Here is a 12,784-nt window from a genome sequence, read left to right as displayed (position 1 = left end):
TTTTTATTTTAACATTTATTTCTTAATTGTGTACGTCAATAAGTTTTTGAACCACTATTATTCTCATAAATTATTGTTTTTATTTGTTGTGTATATATACAAACACACACACACACACACACACACACACACACACACACACACACACACACACACACATATATATATATATATATATATAATACTAGTTTTTAGAAGATCTTATTTTTATTAATAAAGTTTGTAAATCAAATCAAATTTGCAAGTTATAAATATAAACTAAATTTATATTTCTAGCATAAGGTATGAAGCTTAAAATTAACATAATGTAGCATAATAGTAATAAAGGAGTATTCTCATGAAGTCACTCCTAAAAGAAGAAATAGACTACAAATTACTCAAAATAAACTAGCACACAGTTTTTATCTTCAAAAAATGAAGCACAAATCAACTACAAATTAATTAATGTGCTTTTAAGCTATCACCCACACCCCATTTCACGTTGAGAATTTGTTTCATATGTTGGCACACTTCCTTGATCAGAAACCTACAATATAAACATAAATCATAATTAGAAACACAAAATATACAATATTAGATATTGAAAAAAGTGATTTCATTTTGAAACACAACCGGTGAATTATTGAACATAGCCAAGTCAAAAGGTAATTGGCCTTGATAATTTTGAGCAAAAATTATTAATTCAAGATAATTTAGCCACCCTAAACACTAATTACATGAGCTGACCAACAACCACCTAGTTAAGCTAAACAGTAAAAAAACATGCAGAAAAATAGAAATACCATCAACCACGTAGTTAAGTTAACAAATCGATCTCTACGGTTATAAAAATATTGGAAACTTGGCTAAAAGCACTTCTATAGTGAAACCTGCCACATGAAACCCCTGCTTTCCCTCCAAGAAGCTCTATCATCTTTCCAACAGTCGACTAATATACCATAATAAAAATAAGTTCCCATATTGAAACATGCATTATATATTTATTTATTTATAAATAAAACTGTTTTAATGCTAGATATATATTTTGAACTGATTGTGTTCTATTATTAGTGCACAATTCCTTTTATTTTGTACAGATTTATTAGGGATAGTGTTTTTCTAGTAGTGAGATGGTGGATAACATGTGTGCCAATGTCATGGTGGATGTTATTAATCCAACCATAATCACGATCAACAGTTATAAGGCCTCCTCTTAAATAAAGAAAAGCCATTATTTTTGAACTATACTATAATAATGTTGTGTTCCAACTTCCAAGTCAAAAAGCACTCACCAAATAATATGGATACACAAACAATGGAAACAGTACAGTGAATCTCACAAGGGTTCTTTACCCAACAATGTTTTGGTATGACAGCTCTTATTTCTGCAATCTTAAATGGTGGAGGAGCACTAGGATCAAAGTCTTTTTGTTGTCCATTAACAGCATCATACGGTAAAGGCTCTGTGTCTCTAACCATTGCTGCTATTGGCTTAGTGTTTCTGTTTCAGGAATATATAGTGTGGTGAGTGGGGTGATGGCTTTATGTTGTGTAAAATCTAAAAACCAAGAAGGATTAATTTATTTGCACTTTGAAAAGGGATTCGTTAGCTGTGACTCTAAATCAAAGTTATGCAAGTAATTAATTTTGTCCAACGAAAATATCAATCAAGCCATGAACATAACTAACATGAATCCACATTTTATAAATTCTATACAAGCAACACACATCCAAATGCAAATATTTCATAAAACAACCAAAACTCAGCTAGCATAACAGTTATACCTTCTTCTGAGACTGAAAAACAGGTTGCTCGACTTCAACCGAAACCACAGGGTGGAGATGCGGATGGCACGCATTAACAGCATGCACAATACATTCCACGATCCCAACATGGTTCATTCCTGTAAACAATTAAAGTCACATAATAAATCCCTCAAAATTAAAGAATAAACCTAAATCACATCGTAATGACAGACCCAAATCAGCAGGTCGGAAGAGCATCTCCGGCACAAGAAATCGTTCATTCGTTAAGTCAAACTCCTAAAAAGGATCACACAAACGAATGGAAGAAAACAAAAGAACAAAAAAAAATGGCAATGGCACAACTTGGATGAACACGGCAGTTCTAGTCACCTGCATCCACAACTTCTGTCGCAACAAAGGCCCCGTTTCTGGCATTCTCAAAGGCTATGTCGGCTTAAGCACCACCATATTCACCGACCTCTGCTCTGCTCTCTTCGTCGACGACCCTACATCCTTTCTAGTCATGCTCGCTCTCGTTCCATTCGTTGTTTGCCTCTCTGGAATCTTTTTCCTCCGCGAGATTCCTCCCGCTGTCACTCAGGAGGAAGACCAAGACTCATCCTATTTCGGGGTTTTCAACACAATCGTCGTGGTCGTTGCCCTTTACCTCTTGGCTTTCGGGTTCCTGCCCAACCCCAGCACTTTGGTGTCTTGGGCGTTTGCCGTGGTTTTGGTTGTTCTGTTGGCAGCGTCGTTGGGAATTCTGGTCCACTCTTACTTGAAATCGCGAGGGTTGAAAGAGGGTGTGGATGTGGATGTGGAGGAAGCGTTTCTTGTCGAAAATGTGAAGGGGAATGAAAGTGAGCCGGAGTTCTTTCCTAGGGTTTTGACGCCGCGGCGGGTTGAACAAGATGTCTTTATTAGAAAGAGGGAAAGGAAATAATAGGAGGAAAATTTAAAAAATAATATTTTAATTAATTAAAATAATATTACCCAGGGTTTCTAAAAAACACTTGGCACTTTCCCGGGGTTTGAAATCAAACCCCTATAATTTAACTAGGGTTATTAAAACTCCCGTAAATGTTTACGTTTCCAGGGGTTAAAGTAATCCCAGTTAAATAACCCCAGTTAAAAACATAATTTCTTGTAGTGTTTCTTCTTTTAAATACATAATTTTTTTCTATACTTTCACAAGTTTCAAATAATTGTATAACACACGATCTTTCATTTATCCATTATGTTGAAAAAGAGAGACACTACAAGAAATGTTATTTTTAGTGACATATAAAAAATATCACTATAGATAAAAATTATGTAGGTATAAACTTATTTGATATATACCCACACACAATTTTTGTGTTGATTTTGAATGAGATTTAACAACATATATTGTGTGTCACTATAACCTATAACAACATATGTTGAAAAAGAGAGAATATGACAATTGGTTAAAATATTGGATAGGAATCACAAACAAGATAGTTGAAATGTCAATCCATTTATAACATTCTTTTCGAACTCCATCAAACTCCATAAATGATATCATTTCAGTTACATAATGAGATGCATGCTAATACATTTTCGAAATTTATCTACTTAATTGTCATGGTAGAGGATAAGGTGAATTGGGAAATCAATAATTAATTTGTTATAAGACTTCATGTATTTATTTTTACATGTGCATATGTTTTACTATAATTACAACCATTAACTTTTAATAGTTATTATTGTATTGTTATATAACACATGTTGAAGGTCTCTAAATTAATTCATAGTCAAAGGGATGCTTTACAGATCAATTCTCACAATATTAAGATAATATTTAGTCAATAAAATTCATGTTTCATGAGTATAAATTAGTGTTTTAATTTGAAATACTACGTGAATTAAAAAAATTTATATTGTCTTTATATGCCTTTTAGCATTTCCTCCAAATTTGCATCAACATCAGAAGTGCCAAGAGAGAGATAAGTTGAAGGGGAAAGTAACGAAATTTTTTTCATACTGTATTGATTTATATTTTATTGCTTCATTGAAGGTCAACCAAACCAGCAATTCCTTTAAAATATGGTTCTAAAGCAGATGAACTATGTGGTACTCGTGATGACGAATATTAGCTACTTTCTTGGCTCCTTGTGACAATGTCTAAACCTCTCATTGCCATGGTTGGCTGTGATTGTACGAGTATCGTATTTAGAAAATTTTAGAAACATTATTCGTATCTCAAATATTCAAAGCCAAACTCAAGCAGTTGAAAGTACAACTTAAGAACATCAAGCAAACTATTTCGATTCCTGATTACCTGTTACTAGATATATATTTCCTTCGTTCGAAAAAGATACAAGACAACCTTTAACTTTTGCCTCATTTTCCTTGTTGAATCATTGCAACTTGAATGACATGGAAATATAAAAATAAAAATAAAAAATAAAAAAGGGAATTATTATCAAAAGTATAGCCTATTTTATATTCAGAAATAGGAAATTATTATCAAAAGTTCAATGGTGGATTTTTTTTTAATTTAATAGATATACACTATTAATTTAAAAGTTTTTACTCTCCCAAACAATTAATTAAAATTCATGTTTTTATGATTTAAAAGAAAATTATAATCATATTCAACAATCTTGGTGATTTATGATCACATGATAATTAAAAAAAATTATTCACTAATACAATTTTTTAGTTTAAATGTACTTTTTGGTACTCATATTTCATGATTTTTTGAATTTTGATATCCAACTTTTAAATTATTATATATTTTATTATCTTATTAATTGACTATCTAATGTCATTAATTAATTATTATCATGACATATTTATAATTAACGTGACATATTGACCATAGTTGTTGATTAATGATGTAATATATGTATGTTGACATAATATAAAGTGTTGCATTAAAGACGCATACATCATGTAGCAATCAACAATGATGTCAAGCGATCAATTAACAATATCACAAAATGTATAAAAATTTAAAAGTTGAATAGTGAAATTCACAAAATTGTGAAACATAGATAGTAAAAAGTAATTCAGCTTTTTTTTTTATTTTTTTATAAAAATAAAAAAAGAAGACTTGATTTGTAGATAATACAAATCTATTTTGCATAGTAAGAAAAAGTAATAAAACATATGAGGAACAAAATCTAGATAGATGATTCAAAGTGTTAAGTGTGTGGCAAATGTAGATGTGTCAAATTGGTTGAGTCTGTTGAATCCAACCTGATTTATACGAGTCAAATATTATTTTAGGTTAAGTTGATCTGACGTCTTATATTTTTTTCGAATTGTCATTTTTGGTCAAATCATGCTTATGTCAGGCCACTAGATCAAATCAACCTAATTAAAAAATATATTTAAAAAATTAAATAAATTTTTTACAATAATAAAAAAATAATAATAATAACATTATTACTTGATAATATATATTGTCATGAAACACCTAATAATTTTACATGCATATGATTCACAATCATTGCATTTGTATTTATTCACCCGATCAATTACACCAAACTTTTCATAATAATCTCATATCTTAGAGGTATTAGACTTTGTTTCCTTAGTCTTTTCGGTATCTTGGTCTTCATCATTAATACTGTTATTTTTAGTTTTATCATGACTCTATGAGCACAAATACAAGCATGATTATGTTTTTGTCTTCTTCAATAAATAGAACAAAGATGATGAATCATGAGGTCAAGTCATCAAGAGAGCAACTAGAGCTATGAAACTCTTATAGCGGTTAATTCTAACTATAAACTTGTAATTACAACTTTGTAAGTGAAAAAAAAAAGTGAAAGCTTATTACTACTATTATAATCTATTATTTTATAATAACTTGCATATTTACTAATTGATAATAGTTTATATTATTTCACTTATTAATTTTACGGGCCAACTCATAAACTTGCGAGCCAACTTGACCCGGAACCATTTAACCTATTCACTAGTACACAAAGGGTCTTTTACGTCGGGTATTTTGAGCCTTTTACGTCGGAAAAGGTTCCGACGTTAATACGGGAGACGTAAATTTACGTTGCCTCTAAAACGCGACGTAAATTTACGTCGGACATTATCCCAGCCCGACGTAAAAAGGGACAAAAAGCATGCCATAATTTTACGTCGGACATGGCTTGTCCGACGTAAATTTACGTCGGCCATTGCAAGGCCCGACGTAAATTTACGTCGGACAAGCCATGTCCGACGTAAAATTATGGGGTTTTTTTTAAAACGTTTATAAATTTTTGATATACCCAACACCTGCATATATATAGTCCAGAATACCAAATCTAAACCAGGCAGTCCAGAATAGAAATTCAAATTATATTTCAAAATTGAATGACAAAAAGAAAATAATATATAAATCTTAAAAAGCATAAATTATGACAATGTAAATCCTATTATCCTAAAAAAGTTATAAAATATATGTTTGTCAATGCTATTTAACTAACTAAACTAACTAACTATCAAACTATAAACATAATATCTAACTAACTAAACTTAGAAATCTAACTATTATATACTTTGAAGAAAAAAAGTTGTCCATTGTTCTCTTATCTTGAGCATCTCATCTTCGGGCAATGGAGATGGATCTTGAAAGACCTGAAACATTAATTTAAGTGTCATTAATATGTAATGTTAATTATTCTAAAGGTAAATATACTTAAATAAATTTTGATATGAATTACCTGTGCCCAAGAATCAATAATACCCGCAGAAACTATGGCTCTCATCCAATACATGATGTAATAGCCACATTCAAACGAGTCTTGTTGCCTATTACACTAAAATGAGAAACAAATAACTATTATTTCCAAAGTCAATAAATTTAAATATTATTGACTATATGAATTAATTTGCTAACCTTAGGGTATATGAAATGCAATGACTTTGATGATCTGGCTCTTCCACTTAAAATATTAACTCCAGACACGATTCTAATTAATTGAAATAAAAATAAATGTTAGCCAATATATATAATTACAGTTTTAAAACATAATGAAAAAATTTAATTACCCTTGCAATTGGCATTTAATTTCGTGGCTTGGTTTTCGATGTAGTGAACAAAACCACACCACGGTGTATTCCTTAGGAATGATTACCATTAACTGCCAATGAGACCTACATTGTATAACAAACAAATTAGTTATAAAATTACCATGATTAAAAAACCAATTAAAAAACTAACCCGTCAATGTATGAAGCCATGTATATATCTCTTCTCGAGTCACTCATCCATGTTTGCATATATTGCTGGATCTGGACCTGAGTGTTTCCTGATTTTTGGATTGATTGAGGCTCAATAAATCCATATACTTCTGCTTGTGCATGCTCCACACTCAATTTGTCCATGTACCTAACACAAATAATTATTATAAGTTAAATGTAATTATTGTAAATTTAGACTCATAAAAGAAAATATGACTTACATGGCCCACAATTGTATGATAGAAATACTTAACATGGAGTTTCCCCCAACAATCTCTAATGCATCAGGCATAGATATGTATAGTGGAAAAGCAGCGCTATCAACTCCAAAAACTCTAATGTCCCACTGTAATTGAAAATTGGCTTCTTCTTTAATCGTGGTAATATGATTAGAAGCTTAGATATGAGATCATCCTCAACTGCTGCGATATTAGCATCATCAACATGAGGTTCTCTCATGACCTCCTTACCACGATTGATAAAATCCTAAAGAAATAATCACAATTAGTTAAACAATAATAGAATTATAAGAATATAAAAGAGCAATAATATAATTACCTTTGCCCGTGCTGAAAGTGGCATGACCAAACGTTTTGGCCAAGCTAAAAATGTGCCGGTTGCCTGCCCCACTAGTTGAACCTCTGTATTGGGCAAAGGCACTGGAGCAGCAGCATCTTGAACTTGGTCAACCACAACCAATGTCCAGTCTGGCTGTAGAGGGACACCATGGATGGTTGAGCCACCCTCAAATACTCGGCCAATAGCCACTAACCGTGGGGGGTCATCCTCAACATATATATAACTCACTCTGGTTTGGTACATCAGTGTGAGTCTGATCCGGTGAGGGATCTAGAGCAGCACAACTCCCTTTACACTACAAGAAAAAGTCAAATTTCCCACGGATTATTTCCCACGGACCAAAATCCGTCGGAAATTTCCCACGGATTTAGATCCGTGGGAAATTTCCGACGGAATTTCCCACGGATTTTTACATGAAGGAATTTCCAACGGACTTTCCGACGGATTTAAATCCGTGGGAAATTTCTGACGGAATTTTCCACGGATTTAAATCCGTGGGAAATTTCCGACGGAATTTCCCACGAATTTATATCCGTCTGAAATTTTCGACGGAATTTCCCACGGATTTAAATCCGTCTAAAATTTTTGACGAAGTTTCCCACGGATTAAAATCCGTCTGAAATTTCTGACAGAGTTTCCCACCTCTGAAATTATTAAATAAAATTTAAGCCAATTATTTTTCAAATGCAACCAATCCTAATCGCATCAATACACACAACAATGCACTATATAATATTTTCATTATTATATGGGTGTTTTCAAAATATAAATAAGATAAATATAAATCAAAGTGTGTGAGGTATGACTTATATTACCTTTATATAATTATATGTTTAGGTTATTATAAATTATAAACTAATTAGCGTAAATGTGTTTTTTGTTACTTATCTTGAAAAATTCCAACACATGACGTTCAAATTTAAGAATAACACATCTTTTCTTTAATTTTTAAAAATCACTCATCTCTTTGAAAATAACGTTATTAATTAAATAAGGGAGAAAAAAGTTAAATTATGTTCTGCAAATCATATATATGTATCTATCATTTATTTCTAAATTACATCCAATACTATGTCATTTTGATGAAAACTTTCATTGATCTTCAATTTTGAAAATAAGATTTTTTTCAATTCATTTTTAAAATTATTACTTAAATTTAATATTTTTTTTTAAATCACAGTGTGCATGATATTTAAAATAAATTTCAAAAAAGTTGAAATAATGAAATAAGAGATCAAATCGCATTTAATTATTGATATTTGTATTAATAAATTATTTTCTCTTAATAGTATATAAACAGTATTATCATATATAAGTAGTTGTATGTGCCACTTCAATAAATAAATAAGAAAATTAATACTCACTTAAAAATTTGAGAAGAGATATATGTATGACGTTATTGAGAAAAACTTCAAGTAGGGGTTAATGAAATTTTTTCTATATTAAATCTTCTTTATTTAAAACTTAAAACATTAAAGTTAAAATAATTACACTAAATAATTATTTTTGTTCCTAATAACTGATTGATTTAAAAATCTCTCTTTAAGTTGTAGTAATTTCTTAAATTTACATTTTATTGATTTCTGAATTTTATATTTAAGTAAATCAGTAAAATACAAAGTAACGAGTATAAATATGAGTATTTAAAACTTCAATGAATCTATATATAGAAAGTAGAGATAAAGACAGAGAAAATGAATAGAAGAAAAATAGTTAAATATATAGTTGTTTGATTATCTATATAATAGATAAAGAGAAATATACGTCATCTTGTAACTGATTTTGTCTAAAAATTAATAGATAATCATACCCTTAACTAATTTTTATTTTATATATTCTAATTTTATTTGAAATAATATGATTATATATTTAAATAGTTTAATTTTAATAATTTTTTAAGTATATTTTTGTCTTTTCACTTAAAATATTTGAATTTCTATATTTTAATTTGAATTATTTTTTAAGTATATTTTTGTCTTTTTGTCTTAAATTTTTGAATTTCTATATTTTAATTTTAATAATTTTTTATTTCTATTATTTATTAATTCTTTTCATTTTAAATATTTTATAACATTAATAAAATTTTATAATTTTAATCTCTCTAATTTTATCTTACTTTTTATTTTATAAATATAATTTGGATTATTCATTTTATAATTAAATTAAATATTTTAAATTTTTTATGAGTTTACATTCTAAGAATGTATTGAAATTCCTCAATATTTGATTATTAGATAGCAACAACATGGATATTCTGATTATTAGACATTATGTTATAATTCTACTACTGATCGTACATTATTTTGTATGACATTTTATTTTGTATGAATGAACTTGTTTTGATTTACATAATTATGATTGATTTAATATATTTAAATAAGATAATTATTTAATAAAATTTTGAATTTTAAAAAAATAATTTTTCACAAAATTTCCCACGGACAAATCCGTGGGAAATTCTGTGAAAAATTATTATTTTTTAATTCAAAATTGAGGAGTTTCAATACATTCATAGAATGTAAAGTCATAAAAAATTTTAAAAAATTAATTTAATTATAAAATGAATAATCCAAATTATATTTATAAAATAAAAAGTAAGATAAAATTAGAGAGATTAAAATTATAAAATTTTAATAATGTTATAAAACATTAAAAAAGAGAAGAATTAATAAATAATAGAAATAAAAAATTATTTAAATTACAATATAGAAATTCAAAAATTTAAGACAAAAAGGCAAAATTATACTTAAAAAATAATTCAAATTAAAATATGGAAATTCAAATATTTTAAGTGAAAAGACAAAAATGTACTTAAAAAATTATTTAAATATATAATCATATTATTACAAATAAAATTAGAATATATAAAATAAAAATCAGTTAAGGGTATGATTATCTATTATTTTTTAGACAAAATCAGTTATAAGATGACGTATAACTTTATATTAAATGTGAATTTTGTAAATTCAACCGTTAAATTAAAAATATTTTACTCTTAAATCATATATACAAAATGTTATATTAATCGAAGATGATTTCTTATAAAACAAAATTAAATCTGTTGAAAAATTTATATTTTCGATGAGAAAATTTTTGTAGGAAAAGCTATATTATTGATGAAATATTTCAGACAAATTTATATTTATTGAAAATGTAAGAACTGGTTTTAAATTTGATATGAAAATATTATGATATTATTAGATAAGATTTTAAGTTAGTATTTTATTAATAGTTGATAATTAAAAAATAAAACAAGGATAAATACATTTTTTGAATTTTATATGTTTGATTTAAGATAACTTATAAAATAATTCTTTGATAAAGTTATTCCGCTCAGTAACTCATGGCGTGTGTTGAATTTTATCGATCTAATTAATTGTTAAATTAAAAGTTACTAAATTTTACTAATAATTAATATAAAAAATTAATTAGTTTTGGAATAAATTATTTGTGAATTAACAATATAATTGAAACATTAGTTATTTTAAATTATTTAACTAAAATCTTATTGATAATTTACTATATGATCTTAATATTTTTATATAATTAATATCTGGTTTTACTATATGATCTTAATATTTTTGTATAACTAATATCTGATTTTAAATTTGATATGAGAATATTATATATAATTAGATAAGATTTTAAGTTAGTATTTTATTAATAGTTGATAATTAGAAAAAAAAAACAACAAGGATAAATACATTTTTTGATTTTATATGTTTGATTTAAGGTAAATAGATATATTAAATTAATTAATAATTTATTTAAAATATTAAAATTTAATTTATAAGTATGTATTAAATAAATATTTGTAATTTTTTAAATTATATTAGCATTATAAATTATAAAATTAAATAATTTAAATTATAATTTTAAATAAAAATAAGTAGACGTTAATTATAAAAGTAAGTACATATAAATAAATAATAATTAAATATATTATTATTATTAATTATTATTATTTGTAATATAAAATTATTATATATTATTATTATAGTATAAATATGAGATTGTATATTTGAGGATGACTTAAATGAATTAATTTGTACAAGTTATACTGACAACATACATATACATTTCGATAGCTTACTCATAAGAACTTCACAATTAAGCGTGCTTGACCTGGAGTAGTACAGGGATGGGTAAAAAATTATAATTTTCGGGTAATTTTCGGGTAATTTTCCACGGATAAATCCGTGGGAAAGTTACCCACGGATAAAAATCCGTGGGTAAATTTCAGACGACCAATTTACCGACGGATTAGTGTCCGTCGGTAATCCGTCGGAAATGCCTCAATACCCACGGATTTTGGGCATTTCCCACGGATTTTTGCCGTCTGAAATACCGAATTTTCTTGTAGTGTTAGTGCTGACTCGAACACCATCATGAGCAACTGCAGTCTGTTGCTGAGAACGAGCCAAAAGTTCAAACTTCTGTTCAAACTCTTTTTGAATATTCTTCAATTTCTCTTCAAACTGCATCTCCAATCTCTGCTCCATTCTCTGCATAACCTCTTGACTGCAAGAGTCAACAGTGCTCCTCGATGATCGGGCACCAAAGGAATCTCGGTGGCTCCAAGAACCACCAACACCACGCACACGGCCTCCGTGCTCTGGCCTTCCTATGGCCGTTGTGAGGATATCATTCTGACCATCGGAAAAAAATGAGCCCTGGGTGCTCTGCTCAACTAAACCCTCCTACAACATATTAACAATAAGTATACCCTAAACTACACTTATGAATTAAATGAGTTGAAATGAAGAGTCTTAGTTTGTATATTTTTACTTACTATTTTATCAACAACGACCCTTGCAGACTCAGAAGTCATTTGCCCATCTGATTTTGTCTGGGCTGCTATCCACATCTCATGGCGGGGAGGTGACTCCACACGGTCAGCAGACTCAACCCCTGCTGCCTCTGCCCTAGCCTTCTTCATTTCCTTTTTTTTCTTTCATATCCCCCTCTTGACAATAGATGGGGTGCATCATTCTTGGCCTGTCGTTCTTGGGCAGCTATTCTTTTAGCCTGCAATAATACAAAAAAGAAAATGAGGTTAATTAAAATATACCTTAAGTATTTGTGTCAATGTAAGAGTTATCAATAACTAACCTGCCACGAAGGGTCCAATCGAGTGGCACGAAATTGCATCCACTCCTCATCAGTGATCTGGTACTTTAGACAGGGAGTCTCATTTTGTCGCTCTCCAAATACATACTCCCGTGTCAAGAAAGTCTTGAAGTCTCTCCACCTGGTGGCCAGGGCAGAT

At 28.8% G+C, this 12,784-nt stretch overlaps 1 long non-coding RNA gene across 1 annotated transcript; it reads right to left on the bottom strand.

The window, feature by feature from the left end:
* Nucleotides 1-252: 252 nt before the first annotated feature.
* LOC145950692 (uncharacterized) lies at nucleotides 253-2,527 on the bottom strand. The gene is made up of 3 exons (XR_014428550.1): nucleotides 2,116-2,527; nucleotides 1,765-1,883; nucleotides 253-1,480 (listed from the first exon to the last, which is right to left on the bottom strand). It is a non-coding gene; the product is annotated as an uncharacterized LOC145950692 (long non-coding RNA).
* Nucleotides 2,528-12,784: the final 10,257 nt, after the last annotated feature.

The sequence above is a fragment of the Cajanus cajan genome, chromosome 8, assembly GCF_000230855.2.
Source record: "Cajanus cajan strain Asha chromosome 8, NIPB_CcT2T_4, whole genome shotgun sequence".
NCBI classification, from domain to species: Eukaryota; Viridiplantae; Streptophyta; class Magnoliopsida; order Fabales; family Fabaceae; genus Cajanus; species Cajanus cajan.
The sequence above is the reverse complement of the archived record's forward strand: the minus strand, read 5'-3'. Positions and strand labels throughout refer to the sequence as shown.